This window comes from Melopsittacus undulatus, chromosome 6, assembly GCF_012275295.1.
Source record: "Melopsittacus undulatus isolate bMelUnd1 chromosome 6, bMelUnd1.mat.Z, whole genome shotgun sequence".
NCBI classification, from domain to species: domain Eukaryota; kingdom Metazoa; phylum Chordata; class Aves; order Psittaciformes; family Psittaculidae; genus Melopsittacus; species Melopsittacus undulatus.
The window spans coordinates 71,170,785-71,186,196 of record NC_047532.1 but is presented as its reverse complement, the minus strand read 5'-3'; positions in this window follow the sequence as shown (position 1 = coordinate 71,186,196).

Genomic DNA, 15,412 nt, shown 5'->3' with positions numbered 1-15,412 from the left:
ATTGTTTTAGGAGGAACATGACTGAAAATCAGGAAGATTGGTTTAAACTAAGCTGTAAAGGATTGTGATAACAAGTAAATGTGTTAATTTAACCTTTCTTCTTTACTTTCTCTTATGTGTCATGAACAGTTGTAAAAAAAGCCTGATTTTGTACCTATGGGATAAGAAATGCACAGGTTCTGAGGAGTATGCAGCAGTCCTTGAAAATAAGTTTCCTGAGGCAGGAATAACTAACAGAGATGAGTGAGTACCAGCGTGGTGGATTTTAGTATCTTATCATGCTGATGGTGCTCTCCATTTTAAACTTTCTTGCCTATTTATCATCCAAATCAGTACAAGCTATCTTCTCTCAGGTTTTAGGCTCTCAGAGTTCATGAAAATGTGAAGTTAGTCAAGCGAAATAATTCTGTCACCACTCTGTAACAAATCTTTAAGGTTTATTGAACACATTTGAAAACAGTCCAGGAGAACAGCTGCATAGGATTAATCATTCTCAGGGCAAAAGCTGTTTTTTCCAGACCACTGCATACATTTCACAGTCTCTCCTTCTCAAATGAAAAGCTTATTCCTATTAAAAAGCTGAAACAAACAAATAAATAATTAATTTTACAAATGCTGTCTTGACAAAGCAATCAACTAACAGTACTGGCAACAAGCAACTAAATTATGACCCTTTTGATTGTGGGCTTTTGCTAAATTCCTACCCCATCACTGCGCCTTCTGATGGCTCTTCAGTCCTCATGTGAAATTAGGTCTCTGTATGTCAGTTAGGATCTCCAAGCCTACATGACAGGTTCTTTTGTTGTACTTGGTGGTAGCACTGGGCCTGAAGTGTCTGAGGGCTGAAGTGGTCCCTGAAGAGGTCTGGAGTGTAGTTTTGTGAGGTTGTATAAGAACCATACATTGTCACTACTTGTTTTGTATAAACAGCATGGATTTAACAGATGTCTGCCGTCTGTCTCCTGGGTTACCAATCGAGTATTTCTAAGTTCATACACATGCCAAAAATAACAGAAATTGCAATTTATTTTTATTTCATCTGGTTTTGTCTTCTTTAAGAAAAGGGAAGCAAATAAGGAGTTTATTTATGACAGAAGGAAATAATCTGTTTGCAAAAAATTCCATGATCCAAATTGCCCTCTGGCTTTACCACATCCCCTCCAGGATGAGAGTTTTCAATCAGCTCTTCCCCAAGCTGTAGCTGTATCAATATTAGTGATTAGCAATGTTGAAGTCTGGGGGGCAAGAGCTGCCTTGTAATGAAGGGTCTCTTTAATGGAACAGCAGCCTTTGCTCTGTGGAAGCATTTTTGCAATAAATCAGTGATTTGTTATGTATGTATTCCATTTAAAATCTGGAAAATTCATTACTTTTTCTTCTTGGAAGAATGGAACTCCTAATTCTGGTCTTGCCTGTGTCACTGACTTAGTGGGAATGACCCCAGAACTAAGCAGTATGAGATCAGGCTGAGAGCCCTAGGTGCTCTTGTACTGAACTTTGTCTGGAACAGTCTATACTTTTGCAGATAGCTGATCTCTGAAGATGAACAAGCGATCACCACCTGGCAAGCTACTAGGCCAAATTTTACATCAAGGAAGATGAGAAGCTTGGTTTTGCCTGAGAAACTGAGGATGGGTGTAGTGCATTCGTAAGTAGAGATGGTAGAGGTACAACACACTTTTCTGGCACTTGAGCTTTCTACGGACATGAGTTCTAATGTTTATTTCATGGAAGCATATTCTTTTTGGATTATATTCATAAAGGCTGCCTGTTGAGGTACACTGAATCTTCAGCAGGTATGAGCTAGCAGTCTGGTGATGAACAGAATGAAAAAGTATGCAGTGGGACATATTTTACCTTGTACTTTTTCTTCAGCAAGCTGAATTCTAAGTATCTGATGAACCTGAAAGCACAGTGACTCCAATTAAGAGCTGGTTGGCTCTTGCTAGACAAACACTTGTTGATGTTTGCTATAATTTAATAGTTGAGGTGCCAGAGAGAACATCATCATCACCTGCCAGTGATGTGGTGTATTATTCTGTACTGTAATACATTTTAGAGATAATCAGATCAGAAATTTGGGGCTATATTCTTAATTGTTAATACTTAAATGATATTAATAATTAATTAATAATATTGTAATAGATTTTTCCACCTTATTTCAAGGACCAGGAAAATGAAAAATGTTTAAATAAAAAGTAGCATGTGGGCATTGCTGAAACAAGCCTGTTAGATTTTTCCAACCAGAATCCAAGAGCAATAAGAGATCATATTAGAATAAATGAATGTCCTGTATGCCACCCTAGTGATTCTGGGTTTCAGTAACCATAGTGAACCCAGCACCAGACAGTGTCTGCAGTTTCAGAGTGTTTCTCTGGATAAGAATGATCCAGCTGTCAAACAGAGTCTGCAAAACTAAAGACAAGACTGATACAGATGTACAAAACTCTCTTGTCAGACTATGTTTCTGAAAGAGATTAAAAGAATTCATCCAAAAAAAACCTCACTCTAATTCTTCAGGACAAAAATAAACATAATCATTTTGGGGAGAAGTCAAATACTAAACAGGAGACAACTGCATATTTTTAGGAGTAAGTAACTGAGCTAAATAGGGTTGCATGGAGCCACATGCAAACACATAAATTATTAAAATGTGTTGCTGTTATTACTCAGATGCTCAGTAGGATGAATTAAAATTTTCCTGCGAAGAACTAGGAGGAATCCTTTAACCCTACTACTGCTGTTTATAAGCTGTGCTCAGTGCTTTGTTTGGAAAAGGGACAGAGGGCTTTATGGCAGCTGTTGCATGAAATTCACTTTGATGGGAAGTTATTTATATCGACAATAACAAATTACAGTACAGTGTTTTATGGAGAGCAATGTTCTGCTTTCCAGCATCAAGCCCTCTGTAGCCTGAATCTTGTAGCATTATCCCATTATTATATCCTTTGCATCCCACCATCAAAATGGTGCCAGTAAAGAGCAATGATCTTTCAGACAAGTCAGCTCATGTGAGGGAGTGACAAATACTAAGGTTCATTCTGTTGTACTTATTTTTCGTTTGTGGAAATCCAAGTATTTTTCAAGGTAGTCACAGTTATATGATGTGGTTGGGGGTGTCGAGGCTAATTGGCTTCCCCGGGGTCACAGCAAATATCTCTTGATAGATAGCTATTTCCATCCTGTACTCAGACCTGCACAGGACACAGATCTCTGTGCTTGAAAGGGGTGTTTCATGAACAACTGAGCACATTCACATTCTTTCAAAAACATTTTATTACCACAACAATAAGACAAGGAGAGACTGATAACTCTAACATAACGTAGTCGATAGGCATGTTTAAGTTAATTTCTATGCCTCACTTATCATTTATTCAAGTAAAATCTTTGGCATTTAAAATGAGTGAGAGCTGGAAGCACTGCACTCCAGGAAATTGAAGTGAATTTTATGTTAAAGAGCACAGAATAAAGCCTTTTTAAAAAGCTATGCAGATAGGCAAACTTTGCATTAATTTGAAGTTCTAATACATACTAATATATTTTAAATGTTGGTGACTCAGAGATGGCCTTAAATAATTCAGACCAGTGTTTGCCAATGGCTCTGCCAACCAGAATATAAATACATACAAAATCTGATGTAGATATAATAACCTTCTCTTCTAAATCTCTTTACATTCAAATAGTTCATGAGTCGTGGTGTTCCTAGTATGCCTATGGAATAAATATTTAATACAAGGAGAGAAATAGCAGTGGCAGTACGAAATAGCAGGTTTTTATGTTAACCTTTCATAGGTCAAATATATATCTCTGTGTAATGAAACCTCATTCATCTATTTGTATGTTGTTCCATTTCTTCACAAAACCAACCCTGGGTTTCTTTGTGAAAATATGTTGAAGCTCGTTGCCTTAGTTTGAGAGTGCTGTCTGTTTGTGAAGGACTGCAAATATGAACGTCCCCACTAAGTATGATCAACAGCCTCACTTTGGCTCTCCAAATGTAGTAATTTGTAAGTTGGACTCTTTAATCAATGGAAAAAGAAGGATAGTTTAAATTATGACCTCTTTCTCATACCCTAGATACCTCTATTACAATGTGAATGTTAGATTATTTTGCATTGTCTGACACATATTAACAGACTATGGAGTAAAATGGTCATTGTAGTTAAGTGAGTAGTAAGATTAAAACACATTGCAAGATAGTTCCAATGAGCAGTATTTGGACCTATATCCTGTGCTTAGTTGTACCCTCCATTCTCACCTGACTTACACATTTAAAAGTTTGACTGCAGTCTAAGACTGAGATTTTGCAATTTTAAGGATTCTTATTGTGTCATTCAAGTTAATAGGAATTTCTTGCTATCTTGCATGACAGCTGGACCATGCCTAAGAAGGTATGGTGCATTTGCAAATAGCTTGCTACACATTCGTGGTGTGTGGGCTGCATTTAAATCTGAGGCATTAAATTGGATGGGTTTAAAGGTAGGGCGGTTTTGACTTTCTCTTATGTGTGCATTTAGGGCTAAATGTATTTACTTTGTGGGTCACGATATATATAGTGTGTCTCTGATACGACAAAGCAAGTTTCTAATATGAATTTCAGCAGGTGTATATTTGTCATGGTTTAAACCCAGTCAGCCATAAATCACACAGTCTCTCTCTCACCCCCTCTCCTCCCCTTCTTGCCCTCCCCCTGCTCCCTGAGGGATGGGGAGGAGAATCAAAAGAATGCAACTCCCATGGGTTGAGATAAGAACAGTGCAGTAACTAAGGTATAACACAAATCACTGCTGCTACCAACAGTAATAATAATGATAATGGAAATAACAAGGGAAGAGAATACGACACCTCACCACCTGCCAACTGATAACTCACCCCACCCTGCCCAACCGAGCACCAACTGATACCTCCTCCAACCCCCCCAGAGAACTAGCCCTTTCGGGTAACTCTCAGTTACATCCTGGGTATGACGTGCTATGGTATGGAATACCTCTTTGGCTAGTTTGGGTCAGGCACCCTGTCTCTGCTTCCTCCTGGCTTCCCCTCCTCCCTGGCAGAGCATGAGGCTCAGAAAGTCCTTGGCCAGACCAAACATTTAAGCAGTAACTAAAAACATGGGTGCTATCAGTGCTGTTCCCAGGCTGAAAGTCAAAAACACAGCACTGCACCAGCTACTAAGAAGGAGAAAAAGTGACTGTTACTGCTGAACCCAGGACAGTATTCTGTTTGTACAAGTTGTCCTATGCCGATTCGTTATGAACACAACTTGGTGGAAGAATCTGAGTTAGAAAACCTATGTGATCCCATGTTTCTGTATAAATCCATTGTTGCCACCTTTTTCTTTTTGCACCTGAACTATTATTTGAATCCTTATCTTGAATCACCCAGAGAGATGTGTGACTGTTAGAAGGCAAAGCTGGATTCACCATACCCAGCTTCACTTTCTCATTTTACTAAAGGTTTTTGAGGTGAGCTTGAGTAAAGTACATTTCAGATGTCCAAAGGTACTTCTTAGCACACAAGAAAATTAAGATCAGTTGTCATTTACTTTGCTTCCCACTATTTGCCATTTATTTCAAGGAGGTTCTGAAGATAAATAAACCACATAAAGGTTTAGTAGTGCTTAGGTATTACTGTGAGGGGAATTACAAGAGTACTTGAGATAGTGAAATTATAGTTCCTTTCTAGACAGTCCTTGACATGGTTCTCAACAATCCCTCTCACAATGTCATTGTGTGCAGCTAACAAGGCTCCTGTAACACAGAGCAATCTGCTGCATTATTTAAAACCCAGGCACATTCTTTAGCTGCAGCAGCACCAAAAGCCATGCAAGCAGTTATCCATATTAGCAAACTGCCACTTTCCTCACGTCCATAGAAGCACATGTGCTCTGAGCAGCAATCACCTGCCAATGGATTCAGTGTGTCAGCTACACAAGTCACTCAACACACTTCAACATGACAGTACACCACAGCAGAGATGACATCCAAGAACATGTCACCCTTTGCCTGAGCTGCCAAGTGGAGGCTGGGTATTTGTTGTTACTGAATGAGAGAAATGCTTATTTTTGTACCTCACTCCTGAGTAAATGCCACGAATGAACTCGAGTGACAATTCAGATGTTGCCTCTTCTGTGTCAAAGAATGTTGCAAATGAAACAGGTATAAAACTTCAAGCACTCTTGGGAGCATAATGTTGATCAGCAGTAAGTAGGTGCTTCCTACCAGAAATGTCTTCTGGTACCAGAAAACTAATGCTTACTTATACGTGAATACTGAATTGAATTAAGGAAACCCCTTCTATTACAATTACAGGTACAGTGTGGTTGTTGGGCTCTATGGTATAACTTCACAAGCCATACGCTGAGGCGCGCAGCTCCGCGTGACAGCCTCCGCGCCCGGCAGCCTGAACCCTGCACCACCTGACGCACGAACCAGCTTGACGTGACGTGACGCGTGCGCAGTGACCGACAGGGGGCGCTGACGACACCCCTCTGCAGCAGGAGAGCTGGCGAGGCGGGAGCAGTGAGTGGCGCCTGAGGTAGCGCGAGACGAGCTCAGGCCGTGGAGCTGGAGGTGATGTCTGCCCTGGGCACAGAGCGGGGAGAGCAGAGGCTGCGCTGATGGACAGAACCGACCTGGCGGTACAGACATGGCCTCAGAGCCAACAACAGCAACACGGGTGTTGTTGAAGTCCCCATCATTCAGGAAAAAATGGTTAAGAGACTTCCTGCTCCACTTAGGCTTACACAAGTCTATGGGGCTGGATGGGCCCCACCTAGGACTGCTGAAGGACCTGCCAGAGGAGCTTGCTAAGCCACTGGGGAGTGGTTGGTCTTAAAGGTCTTTTACAACCTACTTGATTCCATGATTCTATAGGTGAAACAGTTGCCAGTCCTGTCCTTTACAAAGCTAAGCATGGAAACACTTACAAAAGACAATATACCAATGATAATGATCCCCTACAGAACTGATAATAATAATGCAAAGGAACAGAGTATTGTAAGAAAAAAGGAACAAATCAGCAAGAGCTGAAGGAGGTAGAAAATGCTGGTTTTAAATTTTCTCTTCATTACTTTAATTTATATTTATTTTAATCTAGTATGGTAAGAATCTGAGGGTATCTAAAAGTCATGAGGTTTTGGTAACAGGTTAATTTACAAAGTCATATGCTTAATTTTCCTTTCTCTATTACAGAATTAGGTTTCTGCTGGAGGAGCTTCAGAAGTGCAAGTTGGAAATGAATCAAACACTACTTTGGTCACACTTTACACTCCTGCCATGACAGTATAGCAGCTGTGGACTGGCCTCTGGATTCCAGTGCTACAGATATTCTTCTTAACACATGCAGATGAATCGTGTCACTGTAATATGGTTACATGAGAAAGTCATGCGCCTTAATCTCAATGCCTGAGATCTCTGATTTATTTGCAGGAAAGGTAAGAAGTGTTAGCTGCACTAAGGTTTTGTTTATGAAAGTGTCAGGTTAGCTAAACCATGGTTTATGTACCTTTCTTGGCTACATCATATTTTTTTCTGTCAGGTATGAGCAAGTGAAGATACTGCTGTGTTGACTGTTAAGCATTGCTCTTTGTAGCATTAGAGAGTCAGCTCTATCACCAGTATTGCTTCCTTCTTCATGCCAGTTATTGCTGCTGTCATGCTGCACATTTAAATCTTCCTGGATCACATGGATATTGTATAGGCAAACTCTTTATGAAAAGAAGTGAAAAGTTCTTGTTTGTAATGATCTGTGCAGCCACACTTTCTCTTCTGAGTTTATTTGTGAAAGATTCCTGCTTATGCTTACAGCTGGTGTCTGTGATGACTGAGCTGCTTGCTATCTGAATTATTTTACCATTTTATGATATAGATGAATTCACTGCTGTGTGATGTACCTGGGATCTTCCAAACAGCAAACACAGTAATTAATTATATAGTAATTCACAACAAACATGGAATTTGGTGAAAATGGGCACAATAGTAGGTTTCAAAGTAATACACAGATTTTGAGCTACTAGTGATGTGTTCAAATGTGTAATGGAGAAATCTTGGAAAAACCTATAGAGAGCTCAGTACAAACCTCATCTCACCACACTCATCTGCAGTGGGGATGATTCTGTTACTGGGGAAAAGAAATTAAGTTTTTAACAATTGCATTTGTTCAGCATTGCAAAAGGAAAGGAGGATAACAGTAAATATTATGACGCCATTATACAAATGAGTGGTATGTGCTTTTTGAAATACTGCATTTAGTCTTAGTTTGGACATCTTTTTTTCATTCTATTACTTCAAGGTTGCAGTTAGAAGTTTTCTTTATGTGAGACTATATTCCATAACAGTCCTGGTGAACAGCTAAAAATATGACTAAGATTCATAGTAGTAGTCAATTTCATATGTCTTTCTATGCCTATATGTCTATTCCTGGTTCCTTTTTTCCTGTAATACATTTAGGCAACAAGTTGCTGTTGTCCTTACAAAACTTCTTTTCTCCCACCTCATGAATCTGCCATAACTTTTTAAAAACTCAAGGACCAGCTTTGACACACAGAAATGTGGGTACCTTGTCAGAAGCAAAAGCAATACACTAGAAAATTATTTAATTGAGAAATCTAATGTACAAAATAATTGGTTTGTTTAACTGTATAGTCTGATAGCACAACCTATGTGTGTGAAAAGTGCTAGTGAACAGGCTTGTTTTCTCACGTTGAATGAATGGAGTGTAACTGTTGCCTTAGCGGAACAGTAAAGAACAAAGAATAACTAACTGAATAACCAAAACCCTTGTTTTTATTTTCCTAGAATGGGCACATTGGACTATCCTAATGTAGAGTATGATTAAAATAATACTAGTTTTCAGGTTTGAAAAGTATGAATACTGGGAAGTATGGCTCAAAGCCATACGAAGTAAACTCCATGAATCTCTTCTGTAAGAAATCCCAAATTTCCAGCCTGAAGTTGGTCTGTTTTTTTCAGATGTTATACCCTCTACAGTTGCAAATTCTTAGCATAAACCCAAAACTGACATAGTTAACAGTGGAAATATAATTTAATAGGGTTTAGTTTGTATTCTTACATACCGTGTTCATCTTAAGATAGGGCAGTTAAATTGTAGAGACCCTTGTCCGTCCCAGCTGGTAGGGAAAGATGTAATTTACCTGCATTGGATGCATAGCCATTCCCAGACATTTCTGTGTTAAGTGTTGTCTTGTAAGTATGATCTCTTGGAAGTGGCAATATAGTTGTCGTTGGAATTTGTTGTGCCAGGAAGAACTCCCACAGCCAACCAAAGCTGTTCTATACTGGGTAAAACATCCTAGCTGCCATGTTTAAGGAAAGGGGATTGAACAGCAGATGGTTTGGTCAGGCCTCTGTTTGTTATTTGTTCAAAAAATCCAGTCTCCTTGTGCTTTACTGAGTACTCAAGCAGTCTCTGTCTGCTGTAACCAATGAGTTTAGATTTTGTTTCATTTTGGTTTAAATATATGTTTAAAGGCAAATATTGGGGACATTAAAAAAAGTATGATGTTGGGTTGATGATTCTTCTGGTTTTGGTCTCCTAGGGAGACTTGTTGCATGGTCTGGGCAGGAATGTCAGTGTTCCCCTTCATTACCTCTGCTTTAAACAGAGGAAAAGGCAGTCTGTGACTGCTGCTTTTCCACCTTCACTAGTAGGTAGCAGCAGAAGGTATTTGCTTGTCGAAATCAGTAGTCAGGAAAAATGTAGAAAAAAAACTGTGCTTGCAAAAATATTGGTAGAGTTTGCCAAGAAGCACAGACTTGGGATTGTATCTGTAGAGTCAGAGTTTGATTCCTGTTCTTCTCATCTGGAGGCTCAGAAGAGAAACAGTTCTGGACTCCTTGGTGGCTATATTACTAACTTTTGGCATAATCGTTCATATAAATTTCACCTTTGCTCTTTCTGTTCTGTGTTAGAAGATATCAGTCCAACTCGTTCACCTCTACCTGGGAAATGCTTACTGACTTTACTAATAAAAATAAGACATAAACAAGTTGTGATGCTCCTTTACAGAACCTGTGATGAATCTGGGGCATGGATTTTCTCCCACAAATAAGCCAAGTACATTAGTGAGAGTGAGAAGTGCTTTGAATGAAGAAGAAATATGTGAATAGAAGCCTGCAGTTGTATGATGGGGGTGTTCGGACTTTAGATTTCAGGGACCATTGTATGTGTGTAAAGTAGGAAGTATTTATCCCTTCCTTAACGTTTACCCATTTTTTTTGACTGCTAGAATAAGATTGGAAGGAGGCATGTGATTGCACTGCAGGGGCTTTTTAATGGATTCCGGAAAGCCCAAATTAACAAAAAATGGAGGGAAGAGAAGCTCCATTCCGTAATTTGAGCTGGTTTTATGATAGCATTTGTAATCTGCTAATTATCCCTGCCAAAGAAAACTTATTCTTTGTTTGTACAAGTACCCAGACATGTCTCTCTGCCTTTGGAGCAAGCAAGTTGCATGGGGCTCACTGTCCCCATATCCCAGTAAAAGCAGTGTTTGTCACCACTGCAAGAGCCACAGTCCAGCAAAGACCCACTATGGCTTTCTCCATTGTACGGATAAACTAATAGTTTCAAGGTAATGCTTTGAACACATAATTGTGCGTGCTGAGGAGCTGTAGGAAGCGTGTCACTATGTCAGTAGCATTCCTGCTTTGGGTAGCCTTGCAGTGGCCTGCTTTGGCAAAGATGACAATCCTCTGATTCAGTAGTCCTTCTTGTACATTTATGCTCTCTGGGCTAGTCAGCCAGCTCTGCTTTTCGCAGTTCTTTCTGTGTACGCTGTAGGTTTTTTGTTGCTGTTTTGATAATTACAGAATGCGCATTTTGTAAAGGTTTCCAGCTGCTGCGACCATCTGGCCTACACCACACATAAAACATTGCTTTTAATCAGCACTTGGTCTGTGCACCACAGGAGCCAGTGTGATGCTGATTCAATACTGTTAAGGACAGCCTAGCAGTGGGTATTTTTAATGTTTTTTGTGGGGTTGGATTCAGAATGTGAACTATGTCAATCTTAAATCGTGTTTCTCTCTATCAGAGACTGGGATTGGGCTATTGGTAGTACAGGAGCACACGTGAGTGAGCCTGTGAGTTAAATATTCATTGTTAGAAATAAATGGTGTTTGACATCTTGTGTAAAGATTTCCTCCTGAAGTTGTACTCCCCCGTGTTCTAAGGTGTCCCATCTGTACACGTCATTGCCTTTTACAATGCTAAAAGTGCCCCTGAGACCAGTTGTCCCTGATCACTCCTTGTCCTGAGTGACCTTTACCTCTGTCATTAAATTTAGTTTTCTCTTCAGTACTTTTAATCATTAGAGTGAAACAGAAATGAATGCTTCAGAGCATGCAAGAAGATAAAAATCAATTGGATCAAGTGGGTTAGCTCCTCATGTCATAATACCCAATAGATAAGTATGGTGTGGATTTATCAGATCTTTCATTCACTTTGAGTCATAGCTTGTTTGTTTTGAACTTTGATGAGAATAGCACTGCCATCTACTTACCTCAGGTACATACCATGGAATACCTGATAATAGCACTTCCCAAACAGATGGTTGTGGGGTTTTTTTTCTGTGCTTGAATGCAGTTTCTTCTCATTTTTCATCAACATTACAGCATAAGGGAGCTCTCTACTGATATAATTCTCCTTGGCTTCTATTGCTGTAGTAGCCTTGAGGGGCCACTTTGTGATTTCCAGTGGTATTTCTTTGGTCTTTCTACTATCTTAGCCGAATTCTTCACCACGAAGCTTTCTTGCAACTATGCTCTTAGCTGAAATACATTGCTCTAAGTTGAGTTGTTTTAAAAATATTTAGTTCTTACAGCAGCCCAGTATGGCTCATTTCTCTCATTTAACTGGTTGTATATATTGCCACTGCTTCCAGCTTGTTTCAGAAGCAGGGAAACCTGATTCCAAAAATCGAAAAAGACATTCTTTCAGGAAGATAAATGCTAATCAAATTGTTCAAAAGATATTTGAAAAGTAGTGATTAAAATGTGCATACTCTGAATGTTACCTTGATTCAACTAAATCTAAGAATAATAGGACTCCGGCTGGTTTAATTTCTCCTTAATTAATGGAACTAAGAGTAGAAAGGATAAAAGATTAAATCTTAATATCAGTCTTGAGCTCAGCTGCTTCATAGCAAAAACTTGTGTTGAGCCACTGAGAAGGAAGAAATAGAAGTGCGTACTACAAATTTAGATGATCGTTATTGAAACCTAATTATGTTTGGAGAGAGACAATTTCTTCGTCTCTCCTTATTTAGTTATTTCTAACTCGTTTAACATTGTAATATAAGGATTCCCTAAAGATTTCCACTGCAATTCATGTTGCCAGGCAGCTGGGCTAAGCATGTAGCTGGGAAGCAGAAGGAATGAAAGGAGCATGTCCTGGAATCTCATGGGACCTGCATGAAATCTGTTGATCCCATGGATTGTTGAAAAGGAACTTATCAAATCAATCTATGTTTTTACCCTGCTGCCAACCAATAGAGCCTCCATTTAGGATGTTTTTGAAATATCTTTTCAGGGTTATAGAAGGGTAGAGATGGTCATGCTATAAAGCTGCTGATTTCCCTTTCTTTGCCCAGTGCTAGTTCCACCTTTCCTGGAGAGGCATTCATCTTAGAAACTATTTCTTTAATGCTTTTTAGCAGATGTCTAAAGCTGTAGCCATGCTGAAGGGTGAATGAGAACATGACTCTGGCTGGTTGGTCGTCTTATGTATTCCATATGGAAATGAGAAAAACATTTGAACATCAGTATTCTAGTGCTGACAACTGTGGCAAGAAGAGTTTAGCTAGTAAGAAGAGCAGGAATGGTCTGTATGAACTCCTTGAAAGCCTGCAGTTCTGTCCTCATGAAAAACAAAGAAACCAAACAGAAACCTTTTGAGGAAAAATAACTATCATATTCTGTTGTGCACAAGCTCAAGAATGTGAGGAAGTAGGGAGATGATGGGTTAAGACAGACTTGTGAGATAAATGGCGAAGAGTTAATTACTGTCTTGGACATACATATGTATGTCCAGTATATGTGTATGTTTATATATATATATATATGTATACTGGACACCAAAAGGAATGAAATGCTCTGTATAACATATGAGACTGAAAATAAGAAAATTATCAAACATGTCTAGTTCAAGTGTTTTTTTTTTTTCTCAATCCTAAAGCTTTATTACAGTCTTTATAGGTAAAGTATGCACCCAAACTTGGTCACAGCTGAATTCTTATTTCAGAAGCTACTCTGTTATTTCACCTGAATCATTGAGAATCGCTGTTATATGGTACGTGTTCATGTGGATGTTTGGTAAAGTGAAGTGACCTTTCACACTTACTGATGCTTAAAGGAATTATTGCTCACTGAGATTTATATTTATTTATAATTCTGGATCATTATGTCCGTGATGTTTCTTTGGCTTGTTTGAATTATGAGACCAAAAATGGAAGGACAAAGACAAATTATTTCCGTGCAATATTATTTCTTTCAGTCTTCGAGATGGCTGGGTATAGGACTACACCATTTTATTCAGAAGCTCCTGTAAATGACACATTTCACTATTTTTTTTTCTCAAATCTCTGCATTATTTACTTGAAATGTTGCCACTTGAGATTTATACCAATATAATGAAATAAGAATCAGGTGTCTGTCCAAACTTTTTCCTTTTCCTTTGCAGAGCTGTTTCTGAGAAAGCCCCACTTTTTCACAGATTCTTAAGTTTTCTGTGTCCAATTAGTTTGCATTCATGGATAGATGTTATCTTTAATTTTTCCATGCTCAAATTTAATGGTATCTTACAGAATACTAAAACATCAGAGAATGGCAAAAACTCTCTTCTACGATGGTTCTCTGTTTGGGATACTGCCATGATTTTGTCTTTCTATTTCTGGGTCTATAGGTTAAAACAGATAGAATCAGATTAAATAGTGTTGCATGTTCTGTTTTACTTTAGTACTTACCTTTTTATGTTACTTTTTTTGGTGGTCTAACTGAAGAATTTTGATCTCAAGGGGTATTTAGTTTAACATTTACCCTCAGACGATTTATTAATAAAATAAGAAATCAGCAGTTTTCTAAAATAAAGGTATATATATTAAATTTTGTGCCTATAATGAGACCTTGGAGAGATTCTCAGCATCACAAAAACATTTTCTAACAACTGTGGCTGACATCAAGCTGTGTTGATAAGCGCTCCTGCAGTGTTATTTTGAAGCTTCGTACCCACATGTATTCTTGTGGATAGGGCGACACAATGTCACAGCAGGGATAATGTCTGGAGCTCATCTGGAAAATGAACTCTGTGAATGAGTCCTGAGACATTGAGTCTAGTCAGGAAGCTCCAGCTCTGGTGTGAGTGGAAACCAGATATATTTTGGCATCTTTGGTTAATATTGGCTGTTGTTGAAATGATCTGAAGTGATCTTTAAGTTGAATGCAACAAATAAAATGTTTTCAGAACAGGTTCACATGACCTAAAGAGAATTACTGTCTCTCATCACGGAAAAAAAACTCTAAAATTAAATAAAACTTCTAATAAAATCAAAACTTCACCTTAAAAATGTGTCAGTTCTGCAAAAACTTCAGTGAAACTTGGTAGCATAATACTCTTAGAACATTCCTTTCTGCAGCTTTTTCTTACAGAAAACGCCTGATTTAGATTGCCCAGACTTTGAGTTTGGTGATTAAAAACTGATCCTCTTTTTCTGTCATTCTTTGGAAAGTGGAAGGAGTTTTCTCTGTACAGGGGTGGGAGGCAGAGTCCATGTGGTCTCTGGAGAGGGGTCCTACATGGATGTGATGTGCCATTGTCCAAAGCAGCAACAATTTAACCGCCAAAGCTCCCTGGATGTATTTTGTCTATGTATTTCTAATCCAAGGTGTAATGTAAGAATATAATTAAGTAATATGATATAATTAATCAGCAAAATTCCCTTTTGAGTCTTGAGATGTCCTTCCCTCTACTTCACAGTTCAATTCTGTCATCCTGTTTTGTGCAGTGCTTTGCCATGCAGGCACTCCTGTGAAGGAGTAGGGTTGCATACATCAAAGAGCACTCCACCTCAGCAAGGGTGATAGAATCTGCTTTCCTGTGAGTTCAGCTGCAATCAATTAATCTGTTAAATAAAATTGTAACTGTGGAGGGAACAAGGATTTACACAGGAATCAAAACTTTTACAAGTGCCTCAGCTCTTGTAGAGAGCAAAGTTTAATGTTTTCGGTGAGAGGGTCCCCCACTTTATGTCCACAAGCATGTACCTCAGCTGGTTGTGGAAATAACACACCTCTAATTGTTAGTGGTTGTCCTCCTTTTCGGATTAGCTGTTATAAGAGCTCAGCTTATTCTTCAGTTTGATGTAATATGTAAATTGAACTACCAAGTTATTTTC